Source organism: Dama dama, chromosome 29, assembly GCF_033118175.1.
Source record: "Dama dama isolate Ldn47 chromosome 29, ASM3311817v1, whole genome shotgun sequence".
NCBI lineage: Eukaryota > Metazoa > Chordata > Mammalia > Artiodactyla > Cervidae > Dama > Dama dama.
The window spans coordinates 58790823-58801891 of NC_083709.1; the positions used below are offsets into that span (position 1 = coordinate 58790823).

At 42.3% G+C, this 11069-nt stretch overlaps 1 non-coding gene across 1 annotated transcript; it reads right to left on the bottom strand.

The window, feature by feature from the left end:
- Nucleotides 1-5153: 5153 nt before the first annotated feature.
- LOC133049030 (U6 spliceosomal RNA) lies at nucleotides 5154-5260 on the bottom strand. Its single transcript, XR_009691189.1, has one exon. It is a non-coding gene; the product is annotated as a U6 spliceosomal RNA (small nuclear RNA).
- Nucleotides 5261-11069: the final 5809 nt, after the last annotated feature.

Below are 11069 nucleotides of genomic sequence, written 5' to 3' on the forward strand. Positions count from 1 at the left end.
AATGTAGAAAAATAATAATAGGTTTAAAATTTTAAAAATTAAAATTAAAATAAGAGAAATGGAAAACTCCCCAGAACTGCAAAAGCTGAACATACAGGCAGGGTTTTATAACAATAAAAAATGTGACTGAGAAGAAAAGAAGCTCAAAAGCTTAATTAGATTTCATAATATAAATAAAATTGACAACTACAACAGAGAGGGGATAAAAAGAAAAAAAATCCAAAAGAATCTACAGTACACGTCAAAACAAAAGAAGAATAATTGCTTTTCTTGAGTCACTGCTGTCAGAGTCCTTTCCCTTGCTGAGAGTCATAGTCCACCTCACCTCCCTAGGATGCCCTCCAACACTATGCTGGTCTCTGGACCTGCTGTGGGGGCAGCTCAGATTCTAATCTGGTCTCACTCCTGTGTGTTCTTGCCTCCAAATGTCCACAGCTATCAGAGCTAGTGCGTTTTCTTTTGTGGGAGCTCTCAGTGACCTTTTATATATTCCATAGACACCCAGCCTGCCTAGTTGATCGTGTGGATTTAATCTGCTGCTTGTACACCTGGTGAGAAGGTTTTGGGTCTTCTTCCTTAGTCACACTTGCCCCTGGGTTTCCATTGTGGTTTTATTCCCACCTCTGCATGTGGATTGTCCACCGGGGTTTGCTCCTGAGGCTGCCCTGGAGGACCTGGGTTTGCCCCTGTGAGGCCCAGGGGTGGAGGTGGTGCAGCTGCTTGGGTCACAGGGGTTCTGACAGCACCAGGTACTCAGGGGAGTTGGCGGCTAGGGCAGCAGGAAATACAGTGCTCTAGAAGGGTATGGCAACCAGTATTGGCCAATATGCTCCAGCATTCTTGCCTGGAGAACCCTCCTCCTTGACAGAGAAGCCTGGCAAGCCACAATCTACAGGGTCGCAGAGTCGGACACAACTGAAGAGACCCTGCGCGCACAGGCACAAAACTTTTTTGCCTGTGGCAGCTCTGCCCCAGGGCGAGTTGAGCGTGAAGATGGCGCAGCTGCTTGGCTTGTGGGGACCCTGGCGGTGCCAAGTGTGCAAGGGACATGGACTGCCTCCACTGCGGGACTTATGGCCCTATCAGAGTCTTTTTTTGAGCCTCTTGTCACTGGCGATCAGAATGGTTCCTTGGCCAGTCTTTCTCCGGAGCTCCGCCCATTCAAACACCTAGAGGGCTCCCTTGCCTGGGGTCCTTCTCTGCTGTTTGGCGCCTCAGGCACATAGAGGGGCTGCCCTGACTGGGGTCCTTCTCTGCTGTTTGGCGCCTCAGGCACATAGAGGGGCTGCCCTGACTGGGGTCCTTCTCTGCTGTTTGGCGCCTCAGGCACATAGAGGGGCTGCCCTGACTGGGGTCCTTCTCTGCTGTTTGGCGCCTCAGGCACATAGAGGGGCTGCCCTGACTGGGGTCCTACTCTGTGTTCAGGCGTTTGATGGGCCTATTGTTCAGCTGCCAATGCTGGCATGTGTGGGGTGGGGGGGTAGAGAGGCTCTGGTGATGGCTCTGCCCTCTACTCATGACTCAGCAGAATCGCCTTGCTTTGCCTGGCTTTCCTCCACAGGCATTTCCCACCACAGTCTCCTCCCTCACATCCCCTCAATCCATCTCTCCACAGTCAACTGCAGCTCTCGCCAGGGGATGGCTGCACAATCCCTAAACTCTGCCTCCCAGCTGCTGCACAGTCTGGGGTATGTATGGCTGCGGCAAGGACTGTCTGATCCTCATTCCATTTAGGCTGCCACAGATCAGCTGTTTCACTTTCAGCCTTACAAGTTTCTCCTCTGACTCAGACAGTTGCCCTGTTGTGGTGATCGGACCCCCGCTTCAGTTCCCTTCCCTGCTGAGGGCAGATCCAGTCTTACTAACAGTCCCGTTTTTTCCCCCTAGTTCCTTTTTCCTACTGAGTTTTGCATGGGTCTGTATGTTCTTTGAGATCAGTCCTGGGTGTTCATTGGAAGGACTGATGCGGAAGCTGAAACTCCAATACTTTGGCCACCTCATGTGTGGAGTTGACTCATTGGAAAAGACCCTGATGCTGGGAGGGATTGGGGGCAGGAGGAGAAAAGGACGACAAAGGGTGAGATGGCTGGATGGCATCACCAACTTGATGGACATGAGTTTGAGTAAACTCCGGGAGTTGGTGATGGACAGGGAGGCCTGGTGTGCTGCGATTCATGGGGTCGCAAAGAGTCGGACACGACTGAGCGACTGAACTGACTGACTGGCTGATATGTTCTTTTCCGCTGGTCAGGTACTCCTATCTGCTCTCAGCTGGTGTTTGCATGCACTTCTGTATTGGAAGGTGTATTCCTGATATATCCATGGAGAGAGATTCACTTCACTTCCACCTACTCTGCCACCTTGTTCTCTCTATTTTCTTTTGCAAAGTTCCTATGCAGGTATTGGCCCATTTAAAAAAAATTGGGTTGTTTATTTTTTCTTATTGGCTTTTAGAAATTCTTTATAAATGCTGCATCCTAGCTTTTTTTCAGGCATATGTGTTGCAAATATTTTCTCCTAGTCTGTAGCTTGCCTTTTACTTCTTTATTTATCCTAGAATTCTGCACTTGGCAAATTGTCCACTGAATATGAGAGTAAAACTAAAGACTTTTTTAAGGTATACATGTCCCAGGATCTCCTAATAGTCTTTCTGAGTAAATTATTTTGGGATATCCTCTAAGAAGACAGGGGTGAAAAATAAAGAGGAATAGATAAGATCCAAGAAACAGTAGATCCAAGGAAAAATGAGGATAAAAGCTATACGATGGACTTAAACAGCAATACTCCTGAGTGGAGCAGGAGAATACAGAGATGAGGGAGTTCTGGGGGAAAAGGTGAACTCCATTTACTGAATAGCATGACTGATAGTCTAGATAAGCCTGAGGATAAGGTGAAGGTGAATTATTCTTCTGTGAATACGAAAAGAGAAAGCAATTACTAACTTCAGGAAAAACAAAAATCTATGTAAGAAATTCTAGGTCAGATATGAAATAAAGTAAAATGTGTCATGAATTTTTTTGGATGTGGGATGCCATGATTTTTAGCATTTAATTGATTTGTTATAAGAGTGGGAAATTTATTTGATTTGTGTTATTAGGATACAAATATTCTCCTTTAAGTTGCTCAAGGCTATGTCATTAGACCTTTTAGAAAAAATATATAATTCTAGCTTATTACTTGTCTTTGCAGTCATTCACATGTACATAGTTATGATAATGTAAATCTGTTCATAGATTTTTGACTTTTAGAATAAACCTATTTATGTTTGAAAAACAGAATGGAAACATTAAAAATCCTGATAATATGCAAAATATAAATTCAGCTGTAAAACAATTGGGCACCATTAGCCTCATGTTAAAAATAAGGACTTAGTTGAACAATGAAAAGCCTGTGCACTCTACTAGAGAGTAGACCACGCTAGCCACACCTAGAGAAAGTTCTTGAGCAGCAATGAAGACCCAGTGCAGCCAAAAATAAATAGATAATAAAAATTTTTAAAAGATAGAGTTAGTTGAGACACTAATTAGGTGACGGAGCAGAAGTAGGAGACATAATGCAAGAATATGAGTTCTTCGAGGACAAAGGTTTTATTTTCAGTAGGGAGGTCTCTTTACTGTTGTGTTGCTGGCACCTAGAACAATGCTTAGGACATAATTTGCCCTTAGCATAAATTTGTTGAGTAAAACACATATTCGATGTAACAATTAGAAAAACAAAATATTTGCAGCCTGCTACTTGATTTCCACCTCTTAATTCTTTCCTTAAGAAGGCCAGTTTTGTGGTTCCTGACCTTGGCCTCACCCCGGAAAGAATATTTCACATGTCTCTTAGTTTCAGTCACTGCAGCCCACTGTCCTTTCTATCTTAGGTTCTCACATACAGCCCAGTTCAACTCAGGCTGGTTGGTAAGCAAAAGCTGGACAGATGTCACTGGCCTACTCCAGTTCTGTTTCCAGTGAGTTCAGGGGTAGGATCCAGGGGCTGGAAATATGCCCAGTGGCCAGCACAGGAGAATACGGGTCTGCCATGTGTATGCAGGATGGAGCATACACTTCTAAGGCGCTAATGCTAAAAGGGTTTATATGACTGAATGAAGCAAAGAAGACAACATCAGTTAAACCTGTATCTTTGAGGGGCCAAACTATTTGCTGTCACAAGTTAGGAAATGTCTAGTGTATTAAATTGGATTGCCTACAGTTTAGTTGCCCAGTCATGTCTGACTTTTTGCGACCCCATGGACTGCAGCATGCCAGGCTTCCCTGTCCATCACCAACTCCCAGAGCTTGCTCAAACTCATGTCCATCGAATCGCTGATGCCATCCAACCATCTTAAGTTCTGTCATCCCCTTCTCCTCCTGCCTTCAATCTTTCCCAGCCTCAGGGTTTTTCCAGTGAGTCAGTTCTTCACATCAGGTGGCCAAAGTATTGGAGATTCAATTTCAGCATCAGACCTTACAGTGAATATTCAGGACTGACTTCCTTTAGGATTGACTAGTTTGATCTCCTTACAGTCCAAAGGACTCTCAAGAGTCTTCTCCAACACCACAGTTCAAAAGCACCAATTCTTTGGCGCTCAACCATCTTTATGGTCCAGCTCTCACATACATACATGACTACTAGAAAAACCATAGTTTTGACTATACAAACCTTTGTTGGCAAAGTAATGTCTCTGCTTTTTAATATGCTATCTAGGTCTGTCATAGCCTTTCTTCCAAGGAACAAGTGTCTTTTAATTTCATGGCCGCAGTCACTATCCGCATTGATTTTGGAGCCCAAGAAAATAAAGTCTCTCACTGTTTCCATTGTTCCCCTATCTATTTGCCATGAAGTGATGGGACCAGATGCTGTGATCTTAGTTTTTTGAATGTTGAGTTTTAAACCAGCTTTTCCCCTTTCCTCTTTCATTTTCATCAAGAGGCACTTTCGTTCCTCGTTGCTTTCTGCCATAAGGGTGGTTTCATCTGCGTATTTGAGGTTATTGATGTTTCAAAATACAAATTTTTGATTTGTACAAATTTGTGATTGCCTTAACAAAATACAGTAGACTGAGTGGCTTAAACAGCAGCATTCTCTGTTAAAAGAGAGCTCTTCTTCTTTTTTTTTTTTTTTTTTTTGGATTTTTAAAGAATTTATTCTGTTAAGAAACATAACAGAAAAATATGGAACGCTTCACGAATTTGCGTGTCATCCTTGCGCAGGGGCCATGCTAATCTTCTCTGTATCGTTCCAATTTTAGTATATGTGCTGCCAAAGCAAGCACGAGAGCTCTTCTTTTAAGGGGTACTAATCCCACCTTGGGGGTCCCACACTCATGACCTCACCTAAACCCCCCAAAGGCATCAGCTCCAAATACCATCATCTTTGAAGGTTAGGACTTAAACACAGGACTTTTTAGAGGGACACAGATATTCAGGCCATAACACCTAGTAAATTTTAGTTTGACTTGGTTTTTGATGCTCTTCGTTTTCATTTTAACTTGATAAAAGGAAGTTTGTTACACTGATCAATTGGGGACTTTAAGGACTAGATACATATGGACAAAACACTGGAAAGTGTCAGATGAGAAATACTATGTTTAGGCAGGAAATCTCTAAGTGTGATTTCCCTTCATTTCTAGAAGAAAAAGGAAATAGGACTTTTGAGAGATTTTAGACTTGATTGAGATCTGGATGCTAATATGGTTAAAGAGAAAGATCAGAATCCACTTAAATCTCAGCCAGTGTCTTCCTACAGTGTAAGACTACTTCTCTCATTCTTGCCGGTGATCGGCCATCCGTGGCCAGCAGTAAGGCATTTGATTTCTGTTGGCTAATTTTAAAAATCATGGCTTTTGCCATCTCCATCTAGAAAACCTTGAAAAATTATTTTTAGTATTTTAAGCAATGACCGAGATAAATGAGCATCAGTGAGAAGGTTTAAAGATCATAGTAAACTGGAGTAAGAGGGAAACTTCCCTTGATGAAAGACACAATCCCATGAACAGTAAAAGGAACAAGAGAGAGTCTCCCACTGGAATTCATCTGGTGTAAATATTGGATATATACGTTGTTTCTTAAATCACTTTTAGTTTGGGGAGTCATTTAATAACATGCTACTACTTTTTAAATGTCTGGTTGAATCTAGTAGAATAATCCATTTCATCAGGTTGTATAAAAATTATTCATTTCGTCAAATGCATTATCTTTTTTTAATTTAACCTTTTTGGGTGAACCAAAAAAAAGACCATATAAGAAGCAAAAGAAAATGTTTATACAGGGTATGCTTGTATATGCCTTAGGATTCTGGAAGAGTCTGCAAGAAAAAGGTAACAAGAACTGCCTCTAGGAGGGGGAGTAGACTGGAGAGAAGGTTAGCGAGAGATCTACATTTCAGCACAAACTTTTTGCAGCTTTTGAATTTTGTACCATGTGCATAAATTACCATTTAAAAGATTTAAGCATAAAATTTGCTTTTAAAAAATAAAGGCATTCGAGTTTTTACAAGTTAAATTTGGAGAACACAAGGAGCTGTCTTGCTGCTGCTTGGAATACAATGTCCTGAAATATCCTGGCCGAATTTCTAGAGTCATTTTGTCTGAGTAGTTCAGAAGGAGGGCCATGGCCTCCATGGTCACTGTACTGTTTTGCTTTTTTATTTACTGTAGCTGTGACGAGGTAGTGTGCAGAGCCCCAGAAGAGAAGCCTGCACCTTAGTCACTGGCAAAGTACTGACTTGAGAAGTTTTGTTCTCCATCATGTTTTTTTCAATAAAAACTGGCTGTATGCTCCACTATCTTTTTTTTCCCCCTAAGTCCATACAAGTGTCAAAATTGCATTCACATTTCCAACTATAAAGTTAACATGACCAGCAAAAGGGAAACTGTCTGCTTCCAGGACTTGACTTTACTAGGGATTTTTCAAGCATGAAGCTTTTAATAAGCCCTCTGCATGCAGTATTTCATTTCCTTCAGACGAGACACTACCTCACAGCCTCCACACGGCCTCCCCTTGGCTCCCAGCAGCTGCTCTCTGTATGTAACCTGCCCAGGGGGCTGTCCAGCCTCCTCCCATGGAACACGGCATGTTTCTAAAGAGATATGGCAGTTAAATTTTTTTTAAAGAGGTTTCTGTAGCTACTTCACTCTAAAATCACGAAGTTGCATGTTTATGTGGTTATGGAGAGTACTAGGGACCTGGGCAAAAGCCATCAGTGTTCCGGGGACTACAGGTTTTTTGCAGAATGCTGCTGGAGAGAGTTGTGAAGCTTTGGGACTTGCCACTCCTGGGATATCAAATATTTTCTCTTTCTTGCTTTCCTTTTTTTGGACCCCCAAAACAACAAATTTTTTTTTCTTCTTCTTGGAACAAATATGGAATTTAGAGATGAACCTATAACCCTTGGGACATCAGTTTTTTATTAAGTGTTGGGTGGAGTAAGGTTAGCATTTCCAGAGACAACTCGCCAAGAAAGGTGGTAAGTCAGCATTTTTACAATCTACCATGAGAGTTTGAAAAAGCAAGCACTTAAATGACACTGCTAGGAATTACGGACTCTGCTATAATTGCACATGGGGGCACATCCATATGGGAGGGAAGTTGTTATTTATTCTTGTAGTCATCTTTCCTCTGGTTGGTTGGGCTGGAACTGGGCTGTGTGCTGCTGTACAGTATCCCGGACTGATGCTCTCAAATGTAGCATCCATGGAGTGAGGTCAAAGGCTATCATTTATACCCCCACTGGTACTGCTTCTCACTGTTTGTCTGATGGGGAAGTGGAGGATGAGAAGAATTTAGGAGAGAAGCCATGGAGAGATGGGTTCACTTGTGTGGGAACAATGAAGAAAATGTAGAGATGGTAGACCTAATATGGGCACTTTTATGTGTATTTTTGGCCTTTGCCAAAATATCAGGCTTGGCGTCCACTCGGGTGAGATCTAATTTTGGTTCTTTTTTAAAATAAGCAACAAAACAGAAAGTTCAGGACGTGGGGAGCCTTAGCAGAGACCCTGTGACTACCCAGAGAGTTACCTACTTCTCTTTAATGGTTCATCTCTGTGCTCACAAGATTCTTTTCTTTGGTACTGTTATTTTCCTTTTATTTTTGATTGTCTAAGATGTGGGCCAACAACCTTCATTTGAGGAAAGAGAGGATTTTTTTTTCAGCAAACTCATGTTTGCTTCAAAGTGAGGGTGAGTAAAAACAGAGGCTTATATGCTTATATTTTATATGCTTATATCCTTTTGGGGTGGGGAGTGTGGAAGGAGAAATTGATTGGCAGTGCTGTGCAAAGCATATTGACTCTTTTTAATGTGGCTTCCCTGGGCAACATTAAACAATAACAAAATCTTAGTGTGAATAGAAAAACTTCTCTAGGGGAATTTGTAAGCATCATGTGTTCTGTTTATTGCAACAGTGTAAAATTTATCTTTCTGAGAAAGGTACATGAAGATCTCCATGTGCTTTTACTTTAGTAAAAGAGATAACAGTTACAATTTGCTAATCCCATTTGTTTCCCAAAAGAGGGGAAAAAATCATTAATTTTACAGCAAGTATCCCATATTTCATGGAATATAATGTCATTGACTGCAAGAACCACCGTTATTTTACAGATTGCTGAAGAAAGAAAAAATACTATCAATTAAATTTACATAACATTTTTCTCTCACTTAGAGTTTTTATGTCCTTCTTATTGAACGAGCTGTTTTAGAGTTATTTAGACATAGATTATTATAATATAGAACTCGGGCTTTTCTTTAAAAAAAAAAAACAAGCAAATTAAATTGGTTGAGATATTCCAAAAACTTCTTCACATTTAGATGTTGTCTCTTCTACAAACTTTTTCACTAAAAGCAGTAGATACTGTGATTTTCTACGTGCTATTGCTGCTGACTTGGGTCTTAGACTCTTTAATCAATAGAAATTGATAAGAGGTCAGATGAGAGATTCAGGCAAGGCTTTATTAGGCTTGGTGCTGCAACTCGGTGTGAAAACAAATGACAGGTGCCCTTGCTCACTCCCTAAGCAGGGGCGCGCTTTCCCTCGAATGGGGTGAGTGTAGGGGTGAGTCCGTGGGTTGGGTGGTCTTTCCACCCCCTTGGTGATGCTGCATGCAGGGATCATGTGCAGTACTCTGTTTTGCTCCCAACATATCAGAAGTGGCAGTTGGACTTTTGGTCTTTTTGCATCATGTTGTTCATAATTTGCCCTAATTGCCCATGCGTGCATTTGTGTTTAGCCCCTGATGTGTGTGTGTGTTAGTCACTCAGTCAAGTCTGACTTTTTGCGACTCCATGGACTGTAGCCCGCCAGGCTCCTCTGTCCATGAAACTCTTCAGGCAAGAATACTGGAGTGGGTTGCCATTTCCTACTCCAGGGGATCTTCCTGACCCAGGGATCGAACTTAGGTCTCCTGCATTGCAGGCAGATGCTTTATCATCTGAGCTACTAGGAAAACCTTAGCCCCTGATAGCTTCTTTGTATTCTGTTGCTTGAGGAGATGTTTGTCCAGGTGCAAGCACTGCAGCAAAGGGTTCCATGTCCCAGGTCCCAGGTCCCAGCCTATCTCACTGTTATCTTCTGTGGTGTCAGGAGCGTTGGTGATGTCATATTTCTTTAAAACCATCCTTCATCTTTTCCATGAATTCCTTCAAAACCACTGATACCCACCTTACTACTTTGGATGTATTGTAACAACACATTGTAACAACCATATCCTGACTGTGCCTGTCCAACAGGGCTTAGGAGATGCCTCACTGTTGCAGAGATGTAAAACATGCAGGAAAAAAATCTGTGATGTAGAACTGACACCTCGCCCTACAAATTGAAGTTTGGTGGGGGTCTTCTGAGTACACATGATACTTTGGGATGAACATGTAATGATGTTTTACATTTATATGCCATGATACCCCAGTTCAGTTGTAGGATTCATTCATTTATTCAACCATCCATCCATCCATCCATGTACTCAGTCATACAGTACATTTATTGAAGGCCCAGGCATAATGCTTGATGCTGACAATACAATGATAGTTAATATAGTAGGGTCCTAAATCTTAAGAAACTTGCAGCAAAATTCAGAAATAGACGTAAACCCAAAAGTTACAATATGATAGTATTGGTGAAGCAACAGAAATATATAGCAGGTCCTTGTTACAAAGAAATAAACAAACAAACTTCTTTGCTAGGGAAGGCTGAACAGACCTAGACCTGCTGTTTAGATGGAGCAGGGACATCTCTGGTCCCCAGAATAGCCTCACACATTTCTTAGCCATACTACACTCAAGCAGAGAGCATTGTCAAATGAAAAACACTGCTGTCCACCTCTAATTGGTGCTGTTGGGTTGTTTATGGTGTAAATGCCTATCACTCCATGGGCCTCTCAGGATTGGAGAGCTGTAGCCTTAGACATGAGGTGTGCTGTAACTTCAGTAGCACACTAGTAGAAATTGGAGAGGAAGTTGGAAGCACGTGGGCCAGAGCCAACAGGGCTAACCCAGGTGAGCAGCTGGCCCCAAAGTAGCTAACCCATAGTACATATGACACTAAACCAGGACTGTGGTCAACTTGGGGCTGACACTCAAGAGATGATCCTAACATTTCCTGGCAGACAACGCTGTTACGACTAGCCAGCTGGCAACGCTGTCTTTGCAGTAAGATCCCATCAACTACTGCAATGGAAAAATAGGCTCTTCTGTTGAGCCAGGGAAGGAGTCACACTGCAATTATAGAGGTTTCAACCTGGGAAAACTGGAACGTGCTTACAGGATCAGGGGTAGAAGTCAGTCTTGGGAAATCACAGGAAGATTTAGAGAGAAATGTTGTTCAGTGGGCCTCTGAACTCAATAGCTCACCCCAGGCACACAGAATTCATGCTGTAAGACTTATTCTACACTCTTTTCTCTGCATCCTGCCTCTTCCTTCCGGGGATAAGAGACCTCTAAGAGATTCCTCGACCTACTCAGGATTGGCCCAGAGAATTCCTTGGATAAACCAACAGGGAGAAGGCCTTTATCACAGCTAGTGGGGTATGACACCCACATTTTTCAGAGGGAATTGAGATTTCTAGGTGATAAAGAACTGCCAATGTTTAT